Source organism: Colobus angolensis, unplaced genomic scaffold, assembly GCF_000951035.1.
Source record: "Colobus angolensis palliatus isolate OR3802 unplaced genomic scaffold, Cang.pa_1.0 Scaffold278, whole genome shotgun sequence".
NCBI lineage: Eukaryota > Metazoa > Chordata > Mammalia > Primates > Cercopithecidae > Colobus > Colobus angolensis.
The window spans coordinates 1,719,083-1,730,169 of record NW_012116021.1 but is presented as its reverse complement, the minus strand read 5'-3'; the positions used below and the strand labels follow the sequence as shown (position 1 = coordinate 1,730,169).

The 11,087-nt window shown below is 47.0% G+C and overlaps 1 pseudogene; it reads left to right on the top strand.

Moving 5' to 3' along the window:
• Positions 1 to 2,059: 2,059 nt before the first annotated feature.
• LOC105516243 lies at positions 2,060 to 6,646 on the top strand (annotated as a pseudogene).
• The last annotated feature ends 4,441 nt before the right edge of the window (positions 6,647 to 11,087 follow it).

Here is an 11,087-nt window from a genome sequence, read left to right as displayed (position 1 = left end):
AAAAATTAGCCAGGCACGGTGGTGGACACCTGTAGTCCCAGCTACTCGGGAGGCTGAGGCAGGAGAATCACCTGAACCCGAGAAGCGGAGGTTGCAGTGAGCTGAGATCATGCCATTGCACTCCAGCCTGGGCAACAGAGAGAGACTCTATCTCAAAAAAAAAAAAAAAAGGTAAGTTTCTTTACAGCCAGTTCTTACACAGAAAGGCTGGGGTGGCAGCAGAGTTAGTAATATTTTTGGGTTTTATGGCTGGCTTTGGGGAAAAGGGGTCTGGTTTTCATGACCTCCCTTGGGAAAGAGGGATTCTAGTTTCTATGGCTAGCCTCTAGAGAGAACGAGAGTCTAGAAACAGGAGATTAGAAGGTTAGAGAGAGCTGCCTCTGAGGCCTTCTTTTTGGGCTATTGTTTTACGACCCCCAACAGAGGCATCACAGAAAAGCAAATACCCAGTAACCCAATGAAGTTTTCTAATCATCACTGTTTAAGGAATGGGATATGTTTGAGAAATGCACCATTAGTCAATTTCATCCTTGTGGGAACATCATAGAGTGCCCTTACACAAACCTGGATGGCATAGCGTACCACACACCTAGGCTATAGGTATAGCCTATTACTCCTAGGCTATAAACTTTACTGTATGTTACTGCACTGACTACTGTAGGCAGCTGTAACACAATGGTGACTATTTGCATATCTAAACATGTCTAACCATAGAAAAGATAATATGTTACACTATGACATTATCAAGGCTAGGTGTCACTAGATGATAGAAATTTTTCAGCTCAGCCAGGCCTATGGCCTCACACCTGTAATCCCAGCACTTTGGGAGGCCAAGATGGGAGGATCACTTGAGGCCAGGAGTTCAATACCAGCTTGGGCAACATGGTGAGACCCCTGCCTCTACAAAAAAAATTTAAAAATTAGCCCAGTATGATGGTGTGCACCTATAGTCCCAGCTACTCAGAGGCTGAGGCAGGAGGATTGGTTGAGCCAAGGAGGTCGAGGCTGCAGTGAGCCATGAATCAGCCTACTGCACTGCAACCTGGGCAAGAGTGAGACCCTGTCTCAAAAAAAGAAAAAAAAAATTAGCTCCCTTTTTTTCTCATGGGGCCACCATTTTACATGTGGTCTGTCATTGACTGAAACATCCTTACCCATCTAGCGGAGAGGGAAGTGGGGTATGTAGGCCACCTACATACAGATGGTTATGAAAAAAAAAAAAGGATAAGCCTTCAGAAGAATAGGTAATAGACTGTCTGGATGAAACGTCAAATTTAATCTCTCCTAGGTTTGAGTCCTGTGACATGTTAATCTTCCTGATAGATACAAATTTCTAGGGAGGGTTTTCATGACAATTGGCTTCCTTCTGGAGAATCTACCTTTACTCAGATAAGGGAAATTCAGGAAACGCCCCTCTGTGTATCCACTGTTTTCCCAGATGCCTTCAGTTTGAAGCAATCAGCATAACAATGTGGCATTTTAGGGGGTGATAGCTCCTGGGTTCATTCAAAATATTAGCAACATGCTTGGCTGCTTAACTCCCTCATCACAATACTCAAGAAGGTATTGTGGATATTATTCCTTAACTGGAACAAAATCTTAGTCAATGAGCAATTTCATAGGGTGGTGCAAAACATTACTTTTTATTTTTCCCATAAGGGCAGGCTTGGATAGAGATCCAGGCATCCCCTTTTCTCTCTGGTATTCCTCTCTTTCCCTTTTTTGTCCTCTCTGCCCTCCCTGCAAGCCTGGTACCACCCTAACAGCTGACATGTGTGGTCCTGGAACCTTGTTCCTGGTTCCATCCTAGAGGAGTGGGCAGAGATGGGGACTTACCTACTCTAGGGGTCTTGGGTCTTTCAGATTCACCAAGGTGAGAATCTGCAGGCAGACAAACCTTTTTTCATGACCTCTCCTAACCTGACTTTGCCTCATTATCATGCTAAAAATTTCTTTTCTACTAGGGTTGGAGGGGAAAGAACAAAAGTAGGGTGTCCTACAGAACACCAGACAGATCCCTCTAATTATTTATAAGCCTCAGTTGATTCATATTTGCAAAATGGCTCTGAAAATTTTCAAATGGTTTATTAAATTTTCCATCCTCATACTGAGCATGTCCTATCTGGCAAGCCTGTGTTGGATGCCAATGGAACATGAAGGTGACCAGGAGAAGCTCCAAGTCCCATGGGGAAATAAGCTCATCCAGGACTAACAAAGCACAAGTGCCCAGTGCCCATCTCAACAAAACCACAGTGGCTCTCAGAGACAGGTCAGACTGCTTGAATCACACATAGCACACTCTGAATGTCTCTCCATAAGGCCTTCTGACTGCAGATTTAGTGCCTTTCAGCTGCCAGGGATGTCAGCCGAACTCTCAAAACCCCACACCAGATAAAATTCTATTTTCTCCATGAAAAAGCATGTGGGTAGCCACTTGCTGCTTGAACTCCCTGAAGGATGTGTTTGGGAGGGAGGATCAGGAGGGTCTCCCAACACCCTCCCCATTCTGAATTAGCACCGGAACCCTGTTTCCTGCATTCCTGGGGTGACAGTCCCCTGCTTGCTTTCCAGTACCTCCCAGAGAACTCCTGCACAAGTGCTGTCCTGAACTTCCCCACGGGGACCCACAGCCTTCTTCTTACCCTCTCTAAGTAGTATGACCATTTTCCCCTATGCTGCGACTGGGGCTCAAAAGATGCTCCTCCAAATTGGAGGCCTCAAAAGCAGCCTCAGAAGCAAAAGTTTCTCTCTGATCTTCTCCTGCCTCCTGTCTCTGGCCCCCCAAGGCTAGCCACAGAAACTAGAGTCTCTCTTCCCCAAGGCAGGTCTTAGAAACCAGAACTCCTTTTCCCCAAAACCAGCCATCAAACCCCAAAATATTACTCTAACTTCCTCCCATTTTCTGTGTAAAACATGGCTGTAAAGAAATCATCTGACCAGGCCAGGTGCAGTGGCTCATGCCTATAATCCCAGCACCTAGTGAGATGGAGGCAGGTGGATTGTTTGAGCCCAGTAGTTCTAGATGAACCTAGGCAACATGGCGAAACCTCCTCTCTACGGAAAATTTAAAATTTAGCCAGGTGCAGTAGTGCATGCTCTGTGGTCCCAGCCACTGGAGATGCTGGGGCAGAAGGATCAGCTGAGTCTGGGAGGTCAAAGCTGCAATGAGCCAGGATCACATCACTGCACTCCAGCGTGGGCAACAGAATGACCCTGTCTTAAGAAAAAAATAAATAAATAAATAAAAAGAAATTTATCTAACCTACTTTGTTCGATAATAGGTCACAGGATCCCGTTCCACAGAGAGTCTTGCCCCATACCCAGAAGGCAGGAATGCTGCACAGAGAGGCCAAGAAGAAAATATACAGACAGGCCTTGCTGCATTTCCCCACTTGGCCTATTAGCATTAGAGTTTTGTCCAATCACAGTTCTACATGACCACTCATACTTTTCTGAACCTAAGCATAAAAATGGACAGCTTCCTCTGTATCTTCGGGGTCTTCATTCTGAAGGTTCCTCCATCACATAAAATTATGATCAAATAGGTTTGTATACTTTTTGGCCTGTTAGTCTGCCTTTTGTCAATGATTCCCAGTGAACCTTCAGATAGCAAAAATAACGTTTTTCTCTTGGCCCCTGCACCTCTAGGAAAGACTGCAGGCTGCAATCGCCTCCACAATCGCTGCCATCTGCAGTGGCTTCAAGCGGGCTGAGACCTGTGTCAGGCCACTCCATTCTCAGGGTACTGGACCTACATCCCAAACACTGATGTCTCTCCTTGCCATCCCTCACAGGACAGGCCCATGCTGAAGATGCCCTGGGCCATGTCCCCCCGGTACCACATTTGGGGGCTCACGTCCCAGAGTCAGAGGCATTTGAACCAGAGCAACTCCATCTTGAATAGGAGCTAGGTACAATGAGGCTGAAACCTACTGGGCTGCATTCCAGACAGTTAAGTATCCTAAGTTACAGGATGAGACAGGAGATTGGTACAAGATACAGGTCATAAAGATCTTGCTGATAAAAGTTTGCAGTAAAGAAACCGGCCAAAATCCACCAAAACCAAGATAGCCACAAGCATGACCGCTGGTCATCCTCATGTCTACACTCTCCCCAGTGCCACGACACTTTACAAATGCCATGGCAACGTCAGGAAGTTACCTATATGGTTTAAAAAGGGGAGACATGAATAGTCCACCCCTTGTTTAGCATATATAATCAAGAAATAACCATAAAAATGGGCAACCAGTAGCCCTTGGGGGCTGCTCTGCCTCTGGAGTAGCCCTTATTTATTCCTTCACTTCTTTACAAACTTCCTTTCACTTTAGTCTATGGATCCGCCCTGAATTCTTTCTTGGGGGAGATCCAAGAACTCTCTCTTGGGGTTTGTATCAGGACCCCTTTCCGGTAACACCTGGGTTGAGTGTGGACCCCAGCCAACGCAAAGCTCTCTCCTCTCCCCACCTGCCACCAACAGACTCCTCTATTTTTGCTCTTCTAGCAAAGCTTCTCCCAGCAGAGGCTCAGCTTCAGCCTGCTGCTCTCCCGGCTTCATCATGTAGCAGGACGAGCCACAGACAAGAACCCCTCAGACACCGAGTTGTAGAAAAGGAAAGGGCTTTATTCAGCTGGGAGCATCAGCAGACTCACGTCTCCAAAACCCGAGTTCCCTGAGTGAGCAATTCCTGTCCCTTTTAAGGGCTCACAACTCTAAGGGGGTCTGCGTGAAAGGATTGTGGTCAATTGAGCAAGCAGTGGGTAAGTGGCTGGGGGCTGCATGCACCAATAATCAGAATGGAACAGCACAGGATTTTCACGATGCTTGTACGTACAATGTCTGGAATCTATAGATAACACAAGCAGTTAGGTCGGGGGCTGATTTTTTTTTTTTATTTTTATTTTTTGAGATGGAGTTTCACTCTTGTTGCCCAGGCTGGAGTGCAATAGCGCAATCTCGGCTCACCGCAACCTCCACCTCCAGGGTTCAAGCAATTCTCCTGCTTCAGCCTCCCGAGTAGCTGGGATTACAGGCATGCGCCACCACCCCAGCTAATTTTGTATTTTTAGTAGAGACGGGGTATCTCCATGTTGGTCAGGCTGGTCTTGAACCCCTGACCTCATGATCTGCAAGCCTTGGCGTCCCAAAGTGCTGAGATTACAGGCATGAGCCACCATGCTTGGCCAAGTCAGGGGTTGATTTTTAACTACCAGGCCCAATGCATGGTGCTGGGCTATCTGCCTGTGGATTCCATTTCTCCCTTTTAGTTTTTACTTCTTCTTTCTTTGGAGGCAGAAATTGGGCATAAGACAATATGGGGGTGGTCTCCTCCCCTAATTAGGGCACTCTTGCCTTCATCAAATCTTTTCATTGTGAGTGGCGAGGCAGCCCAGCTCCTCCACAGCCAGCAGCACTGGGCACGCACCCTCCCCACTGCCAAAGAGGAAGAGGAAGATCTGCTCCACAGACACAGCTTCCAAGGAAGAGCCCAGGAGGAGGTTGGTGTGGTTGTCAGCTAACCTGCTCCTGCAAAAGTAGAAACGAAGCTGAAAAAGGCAGCAGAGAAGGATAAATCTTCAGACAAAAAGGTGCAAACAAAAGGGGAAAGGGGAGCAAAGGGAAAACAGGCCTAAGTGGCTAACTAGGAAACTAAAGAAGATTTACCTGCAGAAAATGGAGAAACTAAAATGATTTCTCTCCAGCTGATGAAGCTGGAGAGAAAGAAGCCAAGTCTGATTAAATCACATACCATGTTTTATCAGTGGTCCCTGTCTCCCTTTTTGTACAATCGAGATAAATATTTTCATCAACTATTTCGTAAATGCAAGTTTACAAAATAATAGTGGTTTTTTTCTGAGACAGGGTCTGCTTCCGATGCCCAGACTGGAGTGCAGTGGCGCCATTTCAGCTCACTGCACACTGCCTCCCAGGCTCAAGCCATCCTCGCACCTCAGCCTCCTGGGTGGCTGGGACCACAGATGCATGCCACAATGCCTGGCTACTTTTTTGTATTTTCTGTAGAGACAGAGTCTCACTTTGTTGCCCAGGCTGGTCTTAAACTCCTGAGCTCAAGAGATATGCCTGCCTTGACATCTCAAAGTACTGGGATTACAGGTGTAAGCCACCATGGCCAGCCTAGAAACATTTTTAAGAAGGAGGGAATCACACCTAATCCTTTTTTTTTGAGACGGAATCTCGCTCTGTCGCCCAGGCTGGAGTGCAGTGGCCGGATCTCCGCTCACTGCAAGCTCCGCCTCCCGGGTTTATGCCATTCTCCTGCCTCAGCCTCCCGAGTAGCCGGGACTACAGGCGCCCGCCACCTCGCTCAGCTAGTTTTTTGTATTTTTTTTTTAGTAGAGACGGGGTTTCACCGTGTTAGCCAGGATGGTCTTGATCTCCTGACCTCGTGATCCGCCTGTCTCGGCCTCCCAAAGTGCTGGGATTACAGGCTTGAGCCACCGCGCCCAGCCCTAATCCCATTTTTTAAGTGTAAATGCTTTTTTTAAAAAGGTGAAACCATTTGCTGCTTGTTTATTTTTTGGTACAACCAGAAAATAGAGTGGGCTATTGGATTATGGGAGGCTTTGACTGTCTTGGGTGTCAGCTTAACATTCCATAAACAGAGGGGTTAGTTTTTATATCCTATAATACAAAGCACACTAAATGGCAATATGGAGTTACAGTCCTGCATTTAATGTCCTGAGCATTTAAAATTACTTCTATTCCCACGTTGTTGTTTTTTTTTTTTTTTTTTTTTTTTGAGATGGAGTCTTGCCCTGTCACTCAGGCTGGAGTGTAATGGCATGATCTCGGCTCACTGCAACTTCCGCCTCCTGGGTTCAAGCAATTCTCCTGCCTCAGCTTTCCAAGTAACTGGGATTACAGGGTATCTGCCATCATGCCCGGCTAATTTTTTGCATTTTTGTAGAGACAGGGTTTTACCATGTTGGCTAGGCTGGTCTGGAACTCCTGACCTCAGGTGATCTGCCCTCCTCGGCCTCCCAAAGTACTGGGATTACAGACGTGAGACACCACACCGGGCCTACCCATATTGTTTTTTAGCAGAATTGTTTCCTAAAGAAATCCACTTGATCGTGGCACTCCCTGAGAATTGTGTGCACTCTGTAACATCCTTGGTCGTAGTAGTCCTGTTTTCCTAGTAACTTTGTGAATGTGCTGTGAAAGATTGAAAATGTGAGTATGTGGTATATTTGCTGTTCAGTTGTGTATTGGTGGGATGTATGTAACAGCTTATCCATATGTGCAGATACTGGTACTTGATAGCCTCTTAAGGAAAATTTGCCTCCAAATGTTAAGCTGGAAAGTCACTGGAATAACTTTTAAAAAGAATTACAATACATGGCTTTTTAGATTTTCAGTACATATAAGAACCGTGTGCAAACGGAAATGTCTGTGTACTGAGCCTCAACACAACCAATAAAATCTCAATTATGAAAGAGTGTTTTGAAGCACCTGGAAAAAAACCAAGCAAACAAATCTCCTTATTGTGACCATTTCACACTTGGGAGGATGAGGCACAGAGACACTGCCCACTGGCTGTTTGCTCAGGGACAGACCTGCTGGACACCTTGCTTGGGGCCTGAGGACAAAAAAAGTAAATCCTGGTTTGGGGCACTGGCTCCTCTGAGGAGAAACCCCACTAGAGCTGTGAGCTTTAGGCCGCTCCTGGCTCCTGGCATTCCCCTCCAGCCCAGCCAGCAGGCCTGGACCCAGGAGCAGCACTCACAAGCACGCAGCACCGGAAGCTGCTTGCAGCCTCCCAGGAGACCTTTCAGGCTGAGCTGTTTTTGAAGAGAGGAGAGCCTGAGGAAGAAGAGGTCACAGGGCTTTTTGTAGGCAAAAGCATAACTACACATTTAACTACCAATGATGCTTTCCCATTAGCTCAGGCTGGCCAGCTCTCCCTGGGCCCCAGCCTTTGCACCAATCCCCATAAGGCTGGTTGGCCCGGAGCACGGGCAGGGAGAGTTTCTTCCCAGTGCAGCAGTGAGATCCAGACGTGGGAGCAGATGTACATTCTCAGAGAGGCCAGTCCCGAGGCCTTGGCAAGGACCACTGCAGCTGCCCATCTCCAGCAAGGCCATCAAAAGGCAGTGAGGCGTGGGAGCCGGCCCTCCGAGGGGCCACCACAGGACTCGCCAGGCTGCCATCAGGTCTTGGCAGGAAGAGAAAATGTTTTTGCTCTTATAGAGGGTGCAGAGAAAGGCAGCATGGCCGGGTAGGCCAACTACTGCCAGTCTTCAGGGGGTGTGGAACAAAGCCCTTTTTTCTCCAGGTCCATGGACACTCTGCCAGGCCGGACCATTGGTTAGTTCTTTCCCAGTTCCCTTGGCACCAGGAGATGCGGCAGTCAGAGCTGCCCAGGGCTCACTGAGGAGAGGCCCTGAATGGGCACATCCAGGGGGCCCAGGCCAGCTGACACTCCCTTGCAGTCAGGGCCTCCCCACTTAGAGTGAGGCACGGGCTTTGCATTCAAAGAGACCTGCATTCACCAACTAGGCTACATAAGCCCTCTGAACCTCAGAATCCTCTCATTTAAAATAACAGGGATGGGGTATGTTGTTAATAAAAAAAAGGCAAGGTGCAGAATACAAGCATAGCATGCCACCAATCAAGGAGGCAGGAGACAGAGAGACATAACATTTACACACATTTACTTGTGCGTGCATAAAACATAAAATGTCTCAGAAAAGATAAACAAAAAATGGGCTTTTGGGTTCCCTCCAAGAAGAAAAATTGGGTGGCTGAAGAAGGAAAGGGGGAAGGAGGAAGACTTTTTATTGTTTTATTTTTTATTTATTTTTATTTTTATTTTATTTTATTTTTTTGGAGACAGGGTCTTACTCTGTTGCCCAGGCTGTAGTGCAATGGCACAATCTGGGCTCACTGCACCACCACCTCCTGGGTTCAAGCGATCCTCATGCCTCAGCCTCTTAAGTAGCTGGGATTATAGGCACCCACCACCACATCCAGCTAATTGTTGCATTTTTAGTAGAGATGGGGTTTCACCATGTTGGCCAGACTGGTCTTAAACTCCCGGCCTCAAGTGATCTACCTGCCTCCACCTCCCAAAGTGCTAGGATTACAGGCATGAGCCACCATGCCAGGCCAGAGGAAGACTTTTTCAGAGAGTACCTTTTGGAGCTTTAAAATTTTGATTTTTTTTCTGGTAAAAAAAAAATTTGTTGTTTTTTGTTGTTGTTGTTGTTGTTGTTTTTTAAAAACAGGGTCTCACTATGTTGTCTAGGCTAGTCTCAAACTCCTGGTCTCAAACGATCCTCCCACATCAGCCTCCCTACTTGTTGGGATTACAGGTGTGAGTGTGAATTGTTTAAATTACTATATATTTAAAATAAGATTTCAATGAAGAAAAACAAAGGTAACAGTGAGGACCTGCCTGGATTGCTGTGAGAATAAAATGAGTTAACATAGATGACAGCAGGGCACCCTGCATGCAGGCCCTCAGGAAGTGGTGTAGAGCCTTAGGGGTTACAGGTCCATATGGTTTGGGTTTTTGTCTCCACCCAAATCTCATATGGAAGTGTAATCACCAATGTTGGAGGTGGGGCCTGGTGGGAGGTGACTGATCATGGGAGCAGATTTCCTCCTTGCTGTCTCATGATAGTGAGTTTTCATAAGATCTGATAGTTTAACTGTGTGTGGCACTTCCCTGTTCACTATCTCTCTCTCTCCTGCCACCATGAGTAGAAGGTACCTTGCTTCCCCTTCGCCTTCTGTCATGACTGTAAGTTTCCTGAGGCCTCCCCAGCCATGTTTCCTGTACAGCCTATGGACCCGTGAGCCAATTAAACCTCTTTTCTTTAAAAATTACCCAGTTTGGCCGGGCGCGGTGGCTCAAGCCTGTAATCCCAGCACTTTGGGTGGCCGAGACGGGCGGATCATGAGGTCAGGAGATTGAGACCATCCTGGCTAACACGGTGAAACCCCGTCTCTACTAAAAAATACAAAAAAGTAGCCGGGCGACGCGGCAGGCGCCTGTAGTCCCAGCTACTCGGGAGGCTGAGGCAAGAGAATGGCCTAAACCCGGGAGGCGGAGCTTGCAGTGAGCTGAGATCCAGCCACTGCACTCCAGCCTGGGTGGCAGAGTGAGACTCCGTCTCAAAAAAAATAAAAATAAAAATAAAAATAAAAATAAAAATTACCCAGTTTGAGGTCTTTCTTTATAGCAGTGGGAGAACAGACTAATACACAGGCAGTGCATGCACTGGCTCATGCTGCTGAGCAAGGAAAGGTACAGAGCAGGCACAGTGGATCCTGCAGTGCAGATGGGACCCTGAGGTCCAGAAGGAATCTGCCCAAGGTCATGCAGATGGAAGTGATAAAGGATGCATCTAGGAATCCTATTCCTAGGGCTGAGAACATTTGTAGAAACTAGAAAAACTATTAGGATCTTTGGAGACCTGAGTGCCAGGTGAAAATCAGACTCTCCCAGGATAATGAGACTTTCAAGGCCGGCCTTCAGAAGAGCAAAGAATGCGGGTCTTGACTGATCAGGGCAGGGACTTTGGACTGGGGCCTGAGGCAGTGATTGGATCTCAGAACCTAGCCTCCCACTGGAACAGATCAACCCCAAGAGGCCTATCTGCAAAGGGAACACATGTTCCTGGTCTGTGGTTTCTCCTCCCAGCCCCAAGCATCTGCTGGAGATGAATCCCTTTTCAAAATTCACCAGCCTCTCACCTCCCCAGCAGACTTCTCCTTCACTAATATTGCATGCCACTCTGTGCTAGGCATTCAGCCAGGTCATGGGGACACCAAGAGGTCTAAGGCACCCCTCAGAGCTTCTAGTTTAATCAGAAGATGTGTCAGGCAGATTTGGATAATAATCCTGAAAGACAAAACCCTGAATGTTGAAATCCTAAAAGATCAAAATCCATAAAGTCTAAAATCCTGAAAATCACTATCACAGGATTGTGTTAGGTGGAACTACTGCCTTGTTATTGTCTTTATTTGGAAATGAAGCACAGTTCAAGGAGATGTGTATGGGTTCCCAGTTCACAAAGGGTGGATTTGTGAACTTAATTTGGTTCTGTGAAAATAGAAATGA